Genomic DNA, 14159 nt, shown 5'->3' with positions numbered 1-14159 from the left:
CCTACCCTAGTCATTCTTTTATTCCTGACATACCTATAGAAAGCCTTTGGGTTTTCCCTAATCCTACCAACCAAGGACTTTTCATGTTCCCTCCTTGCTGCTCTTAGCTCTCTCTTAAGCTCCTTCCTGGCTACCTTATAACCTTCAATGACCCCATTTGAACCTTCACGCCTCATCTTTACATCGGCCGCCCTCGTCGCTTTAACAAGCGATTCCAATTCATTATAAAACCACGGCTCCCTCACACGACCCTTTCCTCCCTGTCTGACAGGTACATACTTATCAAGGACACTCAATAGTCCCTCCTTGAACAAGCTCCACATATCGATTGTGCCCTTCCCTTGAAGCCTACGTTTCCAAGCCATGCATCCTAAGTCATGCCTCACCGCATCATAATTCCCCTGTCCCCAGCTATAACTCTTGCCCTGCAGTGCACACTTATCCCTCTTCATCACCAGAGTAGAAGTCACCGAATTGTGGTCACTGTTCCTAAAGTGCTCACCTACCTCCAATTCTAACACCTGGCCTGATTCGTTACCCAGAAACAAATCCAGTATGACCTCACCTCTTGTTGGCCTGTCAACATATTGTGTCAGGAAACCCTCCTGCACACATTGGACAAACACCGACCCATCTAATGTACTCAAGCTATAGCTTTCCCAGTCAATATCTGGAAAGTTAAAGACCCCCAAAACAACCACCCTATTACTTTCCTCTTCTCCTGAATCATTTCGCAATCCTTTCTTCTATGTCTCTTGGACTATTAGGAGGCCTGTAGAAAACTCCTAACAGGGTGACCTCACCTTTCCTATTTCTAACCTCAGCCCAAACTACCTCAGATAGCGAGTCTTCATCCATCGTCCTTTCACCGCTGTAATACTATCCTTGACAAACAATGCCACACCTCCTCCTCTTTTACCCCCACCTCTGACCCTACTAAAGCATTTAAACACTGGAATCTGCAACAGCCAATTCTGTCCCATGTCTCCATCATAGCCACAACATCGAATTCCCAGGTACCAACCCACTCTGCAAGTTCACCTACTTTATTTCGTATACTTCTTGCATTAAGTATACACACTTCAAGTCACCTTCCTGTTTACAGGCACCCTCCTTCGAGATTGATGCCATGTTCCTAACCTCCCTACACTCAAGGTCCTACACCTTAAAGCGACCGTCTAGGTTCACATGCCCCTGCAGAGTTAGTTTAAACCTCACCAGACAGCACTAGCAAACCTCCCCGCAAGGATACTGGTGCCCCTCAGGTTAAGGTGTAGACCATCCTGTTTATAGAGGTCCCACCAGTCAACAATCCACAAGCCAGGGACACAGCCAGACAGAACGGACTCAGGATGATCAGGTAATGATTACAGACGCTCACAACAGACTTCAAAAATACATACAAGAAATTCCGTGCAAAAATCGTTAATTTCAAAATCCACCAATCAGGAATGAACCCGGACCATAGAACAGGCCGTCACCATAGGACAGAACAGGACCAAACACCGCAAAAAAGGCACTAAAAGAAAAAATGGCCAAACTAACACACAACGAAGAGGACATCACAACACACACCTGGGTTAAAAACCTCTCCCACAGACAGCTCACAGACACGGAATGAATAATACTGGCCAAGGGACTTAACTACAACCACAGGGACGCCAAGACAGCAGACTTCCTAGCAGCACTAGAATGCACACTCAGGAACAATGGACTGACAAAAGAGACACAACAAACAGTGAGACAAAATATCGCACCTCTGATAACAAGGAAAAGACAAACACATAACCTCAACACCAAGGAGGGAGAAGCACTAAAATCACTAAGAAACGATAAGAACATAATCATACGACCAACAGACAAAGGCAGAATGACGGTCATCCTGGACAAAGCAGAGTACATCCAAAAAGCGCAACATCTACTTGCAGATACCAACACCTACCAAACTGGCTGAAGAGCTACAGCAGAAACTGAAACACCTGATCAGCGGATCCAGACACTCTATACAATCAATCCAGGAATTCTTGGACATCATCAGAAATATTCACATAGACAAAGAAGATACCATGGTCTCATTCGATGTAACAGCACTGTTCACCTCTATTGACAAAACTCTAGCCAGAGAAACAATAGCCAACCTGCTGGACATACAGAACAGACAACAGGACGTTGAACCTATCAACAAAGACGGCATACTTAAACTACTGGACCTGTGCCTCACAACACACTTCACATTCAACAACCAGATATATGAACAAATCAACGGAACACCCATGGGCCCACCGATCTCTGGACTCATAGCAGAAGCAGTAATGCAAAGGTTAGAACAAACAGTCTTACCACAAATTCAACCCAAACTCTGGGTCAGATATGTGGATGACACCTTTGTAATCATTAAGAACATAGAAATAGAGAACACACACCGGATCATCAACGCCACACTCACAGGAATCCGATTCACGAGAGAGGAAGAAAAGGATAACCAACTCCCATTCCTAGACGTGATGGTACAGAGAACACCGAACGGAGAATTCACCACAAAGGTATACAGGAAAGCCACACACACAGACCAAGTCCTGAACTACGAAAGCAACCACCTCAACACACACAAACGAAGTTGCATCAAGACACTAATCAAAAGGGCCACAACACACTGCAGCACACCAGAACTGCAAAAAGAGCAAGAAGAACACCTATACAATGTATTCGCCAAAAACGGATACCCACGCAATTTCATCAACAGATGCCTAAGAGAAAGAAAACGGAACGAGGACATGCCGCAACCCGAAGGACTAGCCATACTACCATACATAAGGAGCATTTCAGAACTGACAGCCAGACTACTGCGACCACTAGGACTCATAACAGCACACAAACCAACAGTCACTGTCAGACAAAAACTCATCAGAAGGAAGGACCCGATACTCAGCATGAGCAAAACCAATGTAGTTTACAAAATCCCATGCAAGGACTGCACAAAACACTACATAGGACAAGCAGGAAGACAGCTAACGATCTGCATCCATGAACACCAACTAGACATGAAACGACACGACCAGCTATCCTTAGTAGCCACACACGCCGATGACAAGCAACATGAATTCGACTGGGACAACACTACTATTATAGGGCAAGCCAAACAGAGAACAGCCAGGGAATTCCTAGAGGCATGGCTCTCATCCACAGATTCTATCAACAAACACATGGAGCTGGGCCCAATATACTGGCCACTGCAGCGGACAGCTGGAACTGACAACCGGAAGTGGCAGAGAAAAGCCATTATAAATGCTGGAGGAAACATCACAGAAGCGCTTCACAGGAGGCTCCCAAGCACTGAGGATGTCACCTAGACAGGGGACGATACGTTTGCAACACAAATTTCCAGCTTGGCGAACAGAACCACAACACAGGTCCCACCTTCCCCAGAAAGAACCCCAGTTATCCAGATACCGGAATCCCTCCCTCCTGCACCATCCCTGTAGCCACGCATTTAATTGTTCTCTCTGACTATTCCTCGACTCGCTATCACGTGGCACGGGTAACAAACCAGAGACAACAACTCTGTTTGTTCTAACTCTGAGCTTCCAACCTCGCTCCCTGAAAGCCTGCCTGACATCCTCATCCTTTTTCCTACCTATGTCGTTGATGCCAATGTGGACCACAACTTCGGTCTGCTCCCTCTCCCCCTTCAGAACCCGGAAAACACGATTAGAGACGTCACTTACCCTTGCACCTGGGAGGCAACATACCAATCGTGAGTCTCTCTCGCCCCCACAAAAACGCCTATCGGTGCCCCATAACTATTGCTCTGCTCTTTTCCAACCTTCACTTCTGAGCAACAGGAGCAGGCTCCGTGCCATAGGCCTGAAACCCATTGCTTACCTCTGCTAAGTCGTCTTCCCCACAAGTATCCAAAATTGACTTCAAAGAGCCTGACGTGATTTGAACACACGACCTTCTGACCTGGAGTCAGACGCGCAACCGTTGCGCCACAAGCTCACGGGGAGATTGAGATCGCTATTCATGCTTAAGGGAAGTGATCGCACTACAATGATTTTACGTCTGCGGAACAACTGAGATCAACAGTTCATGTCTGTTCTGTCTCTCCCCCTCTCCTTCTGTTTCTCGAAACAATTTCCAACCCTACCTCAATAAAAAGCTGAAAGAACTGTGGACGCTGTATATCAGAAACAAAACACAAACAGTAGTTGCTGGTGACCCTTCCATAGAACTGATGGTGATTGGGAAAACGTTGGTTTATATGCAGGAGATATTGTGGGAGGAAGGCGGATGCAGTAAATGATAGATCAGGACAGAGCCCAAAGCGAGGGAAGAACTGTTGGACAGGAAAGGGAGTTGATAACGTTCTGTGTGGGAGGGTGAATGGAGACTGTTCGTGGCAGTCATAGGTAGTGTGTAATGACAGACTATGTGATAACAAGGCTTGGTGTGTGTGGTAGGGACGAGGATACTATGGATTTCAAACCCTAGAATTATTGAATTCGATATTGGGACCGGAGGGATGTATGGTCCACAAGTGTAATATCCGGTGCGCTTCGTTCTGCTGGTGCTGGGCTTCGCTGGGACAATACAGCAAACCTGAGACAGAGATGTTGGTCAGGGAACAGGGTGGGGTGTGGAATTGGCAGGCAACTGGAAGCTCAGGGTCTTTTTTTGCGGGCAGGACATAGATGTTCTGTGCAGCAGTCACCCAGTTAATGCCTCGGTTTCCCCAATGTAAATGAGCCCATATTGTGAGCAGCAAATGCAGTAGACTGGGTTGTGGGAAGTGCGCCTATATTGGGGAAAAAAAACTACCCAGGTAAGTTTGCGCTACACCAGTTTCCGGGTCCGCTCCGCGCTTTTTTCGAAAAAGATATTTAAATTTAAACCGTGAAACAAACGTAACCGCGTCTACAAACAGACACCGCCAAACAGCCCTTACCTGCTCCGCCGGTAGTATGAGGATTGTTCACTCGTTTGTGGGTGTTGGGATGATTGCTTCTGCGGTTAAGTATTTGGTTTGCGTGTGTTGTTTTTCTGTCGACGCTAGTTTGAAGTTCCCCATTGACTGTTCGCTCTACTGTGACATCTGGGAATGGCACTTTGTTGCTGTTCTCCTCCTCTTCAAACCAGGAGTCCCCCTCAAACCACAGTCTCACCACTTGGAACACCAGTATACAGACTAGTCAAAAACCTCCACTGAAGACTAAAACACCAAGTCGAAGACTCACGCCACTCCAGTTACTCCATCCAAGAATTCTTGAACACCAAAGACAACAAGATAGAAGAGGATGGAATAATACTGTCCTTTGGCATACAGCCCTGTTCACATCCATTAACATCAACGTGACCAAAGAAAACTGAAGACACTACTTGAAGAACCAAAGACACAAACACCAAACCGCACCAACTTCATCAGCAAAGATAACACTGTCAAGTTCGTGGAGCTGTGCCTTACCTCCCACTTCCTATTCAGTAACAAGAGTAACAAACAAATCAACAGAGCACCCATGAAACCACCAATATCAGGATTCCTAACAGAAGCAATAATGCAGAGTTTCGAACAAACAGCCCTTCCAAAGATCCAACCCAAACTTTGGGTCGGCTACAGTGATGACACTTTTGTCACCACAACGTGAAACAACTTAGAGGAAACCGACAACACCATCAACAATCTCCTTACTGGCATAAAATTCACAAAAGAGGAGAACAACAAAAAGTGTTGTTGTTCTAGATGTCACAGTAGAGCGAACAGTCAATGGTAAATTCAAAACAGCGTCTACAGGAAACAACACACGCGAACCAAGTACTTAAGCTGCAGACGCAATCATCCCAACACGTACAAACAAATCTGCATCAGGATGCTATTTCAACGAGCTACTTCACATTGCAGCACGCAGGAATGACGAAGATCAAGAAACAACGATACAGCGCATTTAAGAAGAATGGATAGCCTGCAGACCCGGGGAAAATTGCTTCCCTGACCGGGAATCGAACCCGGGCCGCGGTGGTAAATGCGCCGAATCCTAACCACTAGACCACCAGGGAGACATAGACCTGTTTTGTAGCTCTGCTAAAAATTGCCTCGCTGCCTTGGAATCGAACCCGGGCTGCGAGGAGTAAGAAGACTTTCACCGGTACATCCATCAATGTAATTTTTTTGTAACCATTGCTCCCGATGCGATCTCTATAACATTGGGGAGATTGGAGAGTCAAGTCACTTCTCCGGGACACCCGCACCAATCAACCCCATCGCCCTGTGGCCTAACATTTCAATCCACCCTCCCACGCTGCCAAGGACATGCAGGTCCTGGGCCTCATTCACCGCCGCTCCCTCCCCATCCGAGGCCTGGAAGAAGAACACCTCATCTTCCGCCTCAGAACACTTCCACCCCAGGGCATCAATGTAGATTTCACCAGTTTCCTCCTTTCCCCTCCCCCCACCTTACCTCAGTTCCAACCTTCCTGCTCAGCACTGACCTCATGACCTGTCCTCCTTGCCAATCTCCCTTCCCAACTATCCGCTAAACCCTCCTCTCTGACCTGTCTCCTCTATCCCCACCACCATTCACCTATTTTACTCTTTGCTACCTTCGCCCCAGCACACCCCCCCACCCAAATTTATCTCTCCACCCTGGAGACGTCCTGCGTCTATTCCTGATAAAGAGCTTTTGCCCGAAACTTCGATGTTCCTGCTCCTCGGGTGCTGCTTGACCCGTTGTGCTTTTCCAGCACCATTCTGATCTAAACTCTGGCTTCCAGCATCTCCAGTCCTCACCTTTGCCGACCCAATAAACCCAGTGTGCCGATTTCTCATCAACACATTGACACAAGCAGACACAACTTGTGCAGAAAACCTAGCCACATTACCTTACATTAAATACATCTGTTAAATGGTGTCCAGACAACTCAAACCTCTCAGCATCATGGTAGCCCACAAACCTACCAACACACTTGAACAGCGGCTAATGAACCTGAAATACCCAATACAAACAACTAGCAAACGAATGTTAGTTACAAAATACCATTCAAGGAAATATACACATGAACTCTGCCGCACAGTTATCTGTGGCAAGAAATGCTGGAATGAGATAAGGAAGATATTTTCAGCCAAAAAGAATCGACACTGAATGGTCAACCATTTACAATCACCCTTTGTTAGCCCAGGATGGAGGATCCGAAGGGATGAACAGTTTTCTTATTTTCGGAAGATTCACAAATATGAGACTGGGTTTTGGTGTTTGTTCCCTTTCCATTCCCAGGATCAGTGGGTTGGGGCGGTGAGTTGAAGAAAGTGAAATGTGCCCGTGAGCAGCGTGTGGGGCTATTTCAGCTTCCCCTCCTCTGACAGCGCTGTGACGTGACTCTGATGTTCTCAGGGACACTGACTGACGTGAGACAGTGAAAAGTGTCTCGTTCCTGCAGATCGGGAATTCAAACCGTTTGCCGGCTTCAGGACAATGAGAAAGATTAATTGGGGTGTGTGAAGAAGCTGTGAGCTGCATTTCAAACAGGTAGGTGGAGTCAGATGCGTCATCCATTGCGCCCTGGCCCTGTGTGTATCTAACGCCACCATGCTACAGAGTTCTGACGTTAACACGGACATGCGCAGCAATGGGAACAGTCACAACCAAAGATAATCAGCGTCACTGCTTCCCTTCCACAGTCCCAACTTTGTGAAGCAGTATCTTTCACTGGCAAAGGAAACACCCTTGTCCTCAGGTGTTGCTTCATTTCGATCACGATTTCCAGCCCCACTGTTCTAGTCTCATTTCCAAACACTTGGCTCATCGCCTCAAAATAAGCTCTGCGGGTATCTGCTTGTTCCACCCGAACAGGCAGTGGGTTGCAGATTCCCACCAGTCCCAATGTGAGTGAAATATCTTTCGCCCTCCACTGATTTGAATCTTAAAGAAAAAACCGGGGAACAGTCTCCCTTTCATTTTGACGACATTTCCAATTTTGTAGTCGGCAGGGGTCACACCTGCCTGGGGAAACCGCAATAGATTTCACGTCCGTCGCATTCACCACTCTGCCCACGAATAAAGACCCACACTGACAGCTTCATTTCCCAGGTCTCTCTGCCTGTGGAGCTGAGAAAGAGTGAATTATTGCTGGGTTTGTTTGAATCCAATCACTTCACAGGTTACGAAAGGGTTAAATATCGGCAAATGGAGAGTCTGGTTGTTTCACACCGAAAGATGAAATGAACTTTCAGTTAAAAGCAAAAACAGAAATTGCAGGAGCAATCAGCAGATCAGGCAACATCGGTGGAAAGAGAATCAGAGACAATATTTCAGAACTCTGTTTTCTCCCACAGGTACTGCCAAACCTGCTGAGTTTCTCCAGCAGTTCATCTTTCTGTCTCGGATTCTCAGCATCCGCAGTCCTTTACGTTAGAAATTAAATCATTTCAGCCTCATGTGCAGGAATGAGAATCATTTCAATTTCCCAAAAAATCGGCAGAGATTTCAAGGCATTTGGGAAAAAAGTAAAAGTGACATTAGGAAGAACATTTTGGCACAAGGAGGGGTTCGGATACGTAAATCTCTGTCTGACTGTGACAAAGAGGCAGATTCACGTACACAAAAGGGAATTCTGTGGTCATGTTCAAAGTAACAATGTGGAGACTTACAGGGAGAAGGTAAGAGAATGATACGAATAGAGACTCTTATTTACTTGCTGTGTAGAACCAGCAGAGCTAAGGTGGGCCTCCAAATGCGCTGTGACACGTGTTGTGATTCAGAGTGAACTCACAGTTCGACCAACGGAAGGTGGGAATTTAGAAAAGTTTATATTTACACAGTCTCCTCACATCAACGCAACAGCAAAATGGTTTAATAATCCGCCAGCGCAGAGAACCCGGTTCCTGGAGATGGGACAAACAGCTGGTTCAGGGATACCAGTCCACATTGCTCTCTTTGCCACCAGTTCAGAGGGAGAACATTGGATGGCCAAAGGAGTGAATGACGATCTGTGTCAGAGGGTGACTAACTGTTAATGGAGACTGTTGCTGGCTAACGATAAGTCACGTGTAACAGCAGAAGATGTAAAAATGAGGCCTCGTGTGGGTGTGGTCGGGGTCAAGGGCATGGGGGAGTTCGGGTCCGAACAATATTGAACTCGATGTTGAAGACTTGATGGCTACAGGATCTCCAAGTGGAAAATGAGGCGTTGGTCTTCAATCAGGGGCTGAACTTTGCTGGAATACTGCTGCATGCCTGAGACAGAGAAGTAGGCCAGGTAACAGGGTGGAGTGTTAAAGTGACAGGCAACCAGTAGCTCAGGGCCTTTTTTCGGCAGAACCGAGATATTCTGCGAAGCAGTCACCCAGTTTATGCTTCATGCTACTTTGGGGAAACCACACTGTGAGCAACGAATGCAGTAGACTAGTTTGTGACAAATGTACAGGTAAAGTGCTGCTTCACCTGGAAGGTATGTTCGATCCCTTGGATATTCAGGATGGAGCAGGTAAATGGGCGGGTGTTACACATTCGGCGGTGGCAGGGGAAAGTGCCTTGGGACAATGGGAGGTGGGTGTGGGGTATTGAGAGTGAGGGAAGAGTGGACCCGAAGTGTAAGCCCTGCCCATTTACCTCCTCTCATATATAAATCCGTGAAGTTGAAAGAACACGCCATAGAATGATTCAGTACCACGTGACTCAAGAACTAATTCGTGTTCATGTTCCGGGGCCAGCACCATTATTGCGTCACAGCAGCTGCAGGCCATCACCGGGGGCTCGCCCTATGACGTCACGGTGCGACTGGAAGTCCCCGGGACAGTTTATTAAAGAAACCTCCCTGTGGGTCAGGGCAGCCCTGCATCGGGAAGCACTGGGATGGTCAATCACTATCAGTTTACATGGGGAACACATCTCCACATTACACAGCCTCGAGGCAAATTTCCCTTCCTTTTACTTAAAGTTCAAGAGCACTCAAACCGAAATTCCCAAGGTACGTTTGGCAGAATTCCTTCCAGGTGTTCGCTAAATATATCTATGAGCACTTTGTTAAAGTTTGAACATTGCGAGTGTTGAAATTTTGTGCTTTTGAGCGAAATCACAGTTCGGAAAAACAGAATGTGGGAATTTAGACAGAGTTTATATTTGTACAACGGCGATATGTCTGCGGGTGTGTGATGGGAGCATCACCCAGAAGGGAAACCATCTCTCCTATTCACTCAATGTCGTCTTCAGCAACTTTCCCGTCTAACGGCGCACTGATCTGCACCTCGCCTTCTCATCTCTTTCACAAAAAACTTCGACATAAATATTTCACATTGATATACTGGCCCAATGTGCACAGTTGAGATGACAGCCTCGTGGAGGTCTGACTGGTCTTCTGTTGTTCTCTGTATCCTGTGTTGAGGAGGGCAATGCTTATCACTGGTCACTCCGGTGTTACAGAAAAGTTTAGAAACAAAATGTTTTAAATTTCTGCCAGTAGAGAGGACCCGGGACAAACAGCAGCAGGGAGACAGAGTGAGAAGCAGCTGTTCTGGAAACTCTTTGCCGCTTGCAATTCTCAGAGCAATGTCAAATGTATTTCACACCAAGCAAGTCTCAGCTGGCTGAAGAGGAACAGCGGGGGTGCTTGAGCAGTGTCTGTGTTGCTCGTTGGTCTCTGGGTATGATTCGCGGTTTTCTATTGTGCAGGCTTGCAGGAGATCCAGGGTTCGCATCTCCGATGAGCCTGCGTTTCCTGGTTTGTGCAAGAGTGCCCGCTTAACTTTCTCAAAACCCACTCTTGCTAAAGTAGGTTGGGCCGCTTGGAGTACAAATTGAGCAGAAAGCAAGGAAGTGAAATGATGGAATATTGCGCTGACGTCAGTGGTGCCGTGTTTAGGGAATGTTAGCGATGAAGGGAGATTGAAAAATTGGGACAGCTCTCCTCGGAGAACAGAAGTTTGAAATCTGGCGTGTTTGAAGTTTTCCAAGTCATGCGGGGTCCAGACAGGGAAAGTAATGCAGTTAAAATGCTCCCACACCTGAAAGGATCGGCAGAGTTTGAAAGTCATGAGGAAAAGAACTACAAGAGAGATTAGGGAGGGTGAGGTGAGGGTCAGCAAATCTCCTGACTTTGACAAAGAGGCAGATTCAATAGACGCATAAGGTAATTCGCTGGTCATGTTTAAAGTAACAATGTGCGGAAATACACGGAGGAGGCAAGAGAATGCTACGAATAGAGACACACGTTTACTTACTGTGTCGAACCAGCAGAGCGAAGGTGGGCCGCATGGCCTCCGTCTGCGCTGTGACACATGCTGTGACTCAGAATGAAATCACAGTTCGACCAACACAATGTGGGAAGTGAGAAAAAAGTTTTTATTTACACAGCCTCCATACGTCTGCGCACCAGCATATTACACGACAGCAGCGGAGGTCATTGACATCAGTCTGGAACGTGCATGCCGCGTGCCCGACAAAAGGCTGAAGGGACCTGGGGAAAACGGGAGCGGGCTGGGCCCATAACGCAGAGATCGATGGGTTGAAACCATCCTCTGCTGTTGTTCGATGTCTCCCTGAGCAGTTTCCTTTTGTAATGGTGCTGTGCTCTGTTCTGTATCTTGCCTTTGCACCTACTTCCTGAGTGTCTGAATGCCCTGTATCATACCGATACACTCGCGAACCCCACACAGTTCAAGTAACATGCTTTTGGAGGTCTGAGTGGTCTTCTCCTGTTCTTCATCAGTTTCCTATGAACTGATTCGCAAAACCACTTCTCTGAGATGCCAATGAGCTGATAAAGTTGAAACGCATGCCTTGCGGTTTCGCCCATTCCCTGCAGTAATTCGCCACGCCGGGCCGGACGTGAATGACAAGACGATCAGCATGTCAGAAACTGTATCACCACTCAGACACAGTCCCTTACTATTAGGACAGATATCACTGATTGTGAATCACCTCAGAGAGAGACAAGTGGCAGAGTCACGGTGGACTCGATGGGCTTAACAGCCTCTGTCGGCGGGAGAATTGCAAGTAGAAACGAAATGGTTCAATTATCCACCAGTGGAGACAGCCCGGTTCCTGGGGACGGAACAAACAGCAGCGTCCTGGGAGCAGGGAGGCAGAATGAGAAGCAGATGTTCTTGAAACTCTCTGCTGCTTGTAATTCTGGGAACAATGTACAATATATTTCAGACTGAGCAACTCCCAGTTGCTTCAGGAGCTGGGTGCGCACATGGTTTTTGTCTCATTGGTCTCGGGGTATGATGCCAGTTTTGGGTTTTCTAGCTTATACAGACGGGTGGGAGGGGCCGGGTTCCAATCCCAGGCGAAACCTCATTTCTTAAATTGACCTGAGCAAAGATGCCGGGTCAGATTTCTCAAAATGCCGCTTCGTGAAATCAGATCGGACTGCCTGAATTAGGAATGGGACAGAGGGACCATTGCAGTGAACACGGCGAAGGGAAACACTTGCTCAAAGTGAGAACAAGTCTTGCAGATTTCTCGCCGGCGCAATCCGAGTCTGAATGAATCCTCCACCTGTATTACGCTCAATTCTGAGGGTGATACTTCAGGAAGCGGGGAAGTGAAGTGATTGCAGACGGCGCTGAACAGGTTGAAGTGAATGGTACCGTGTACGAGGAATGTCAGTCATGAAGGGAGATTGGAAAGTTAGGGCAGTTGTCTTTGGAGAACAGAAGGCTGAAAACTGGCCTGATTGAAGTTTTCCACATCATGAGGGTTTTAGACAGAGGAAATAATGCAGTGAAAATGCTCCCAGGCCTGAAAAGATCGAGAACGATTTGGCAGAGATTTAAAGTCATCAGGAAAATAAGTAAAAGTGACATTCGGAAGACCGTTTTCGCACAGGGAGTGGGGTCAGTAAGTTGCTGTCTGACAGTGACAATGAGGCAGATTCAATGGACACAGAAGGGAATTCGGTGGGCATGTTCAATGTAACAATGTGCAGATTTACAGGGAGAAGGCGACAGAATGAGACACTTATTTACAAATTGTGTTGAACCAGCAGAGCTAAGGTGGGCTGCATGGCCTCAGTCTGCGCTGTCACACATTTTGTGATTCTGAGTGAAATCGGAGTTAGACCAACAGAACGTAGGAAATTTGACAACGGATATATTCTGCCCAACAGGATACTCCATCACAGCAATGAAGGTGTTTTGACATCATTCTCGAAGGTACATGACACAATGCAGATTCAAAACCGAGTATTCCTTTGAATCACTGAGTAATTTGTTTACAGGTATTCAGTTGAGGTGAGCGGAGTTGCGCATTGGGAGCCACTCCAGTTGATCTGTCGAAGCCGTTTTCTCCTGTGTGATAGTCCCACCAGCACTCCAATTTGCTGTGCTTCCCGTCAGTAGATGCAGATTACTGTCCCATACTGATACACGGGCCACGATGACCAAGCTGTGGTGACAAGCTTGTGAAGGTCTGAGTGCTCTTCTCCTGTTCTCTGTCGGCCTGCTATGATCCGAATCATCAAACCTCTCTTCTCCGAGATGGGAATAAACTGATGAAGGTGAAACACATCAGTTGCGGTGTGTCCCATGTGCAGGAGGCCTTGCAGTAATTCACCACGCTGTCTCACACAGCAGCATCCTCTCGGTGAATTACCCTTGGCAAAAAAAAACGATTGAACCAAATCAGTGTCCGACATTGGATTTTACTGACACCGTTTATAAAATTCAGGCTCACCGTTAATGTGGAGAGGGGCTGTCAGACTGTAGTTTCCGCTCCTTCTGTTGAATAAAGGTAATTTTAACTGTGTCCAGTGAGAGGAAAGGATTTGCTGTTGGGGGGAAACATTTCTATCTGAACTCGTTTGTCACTCTGCTATGACAGAAGGAGCTGGGACCTCCTGATAGTTTGAAACACAAAACTGGTAATCTCTAGATTATGTTGTAAAAATATTGGTATAATGTTATTCACACCGCGCTGTCCCCAACGGAACGTAGCGGCTGTGTGTTTAAATCCCGTGATGAACAGTTTGTCTTTTATTTCTCACACTGGGGGGAGCTGAGCATTTACCTAAACACTGGGCACACCACCTCCCTGATTCAGTGTTCACAAATCACACTGACAGCAAAGCTTTACTGTGATCGAAAGTTTCCACAAAGAAGATTTGGCTCAACAGAAAAACGGAGTAAACATCCTCCTTCCTTGGTTTGAAACATAAATGGTCGACTGCAG

General features: G+C 46.9%; 1 non-coding gene across 1 annotated transcript; it reads right to left on the bottom strand.

Moving 5' to 3' along the window:
• Positions 1 to 5979: 5979 nt before the first annotated feature.
• On the bottom strand, positions 5980 to 6051 carry trnak-uuu (transfer RNA lysine (anticodon UUU)). The gene has a single exon. It is a non-coding gene; the product is annotated as a tRNA-Lys (tRNA).
• Positions 6052 to 14159: the final 8108 nt, after the last annotated feature.

This window comes from Hemiscyllium ocellatum (assembly GCF_020745735.1).
Source record: "Hemiscyllium ocellatum isolate sHemOce1 chromosome 27 unlocalized genomic scaffold, sHemOce1.pat.X.cur. SUPER_27_unloc_5, whole genome shotgun sequence".
In the NCBI taxonomy this organism is placed as follows: domain Eukaryota; kingdom Metazoa; phylum Chordata; class Chondrichthyes; order Orectolobiformes; family Hemiscylliidae; genus Hemiscyllium; species Hemiscyllium ocellatum.
The sequence above is the reverse complement of the archived record's forward strand: the minus strand, read 5'-3'. Positions and strand labels throughout refer to the sequence as shown.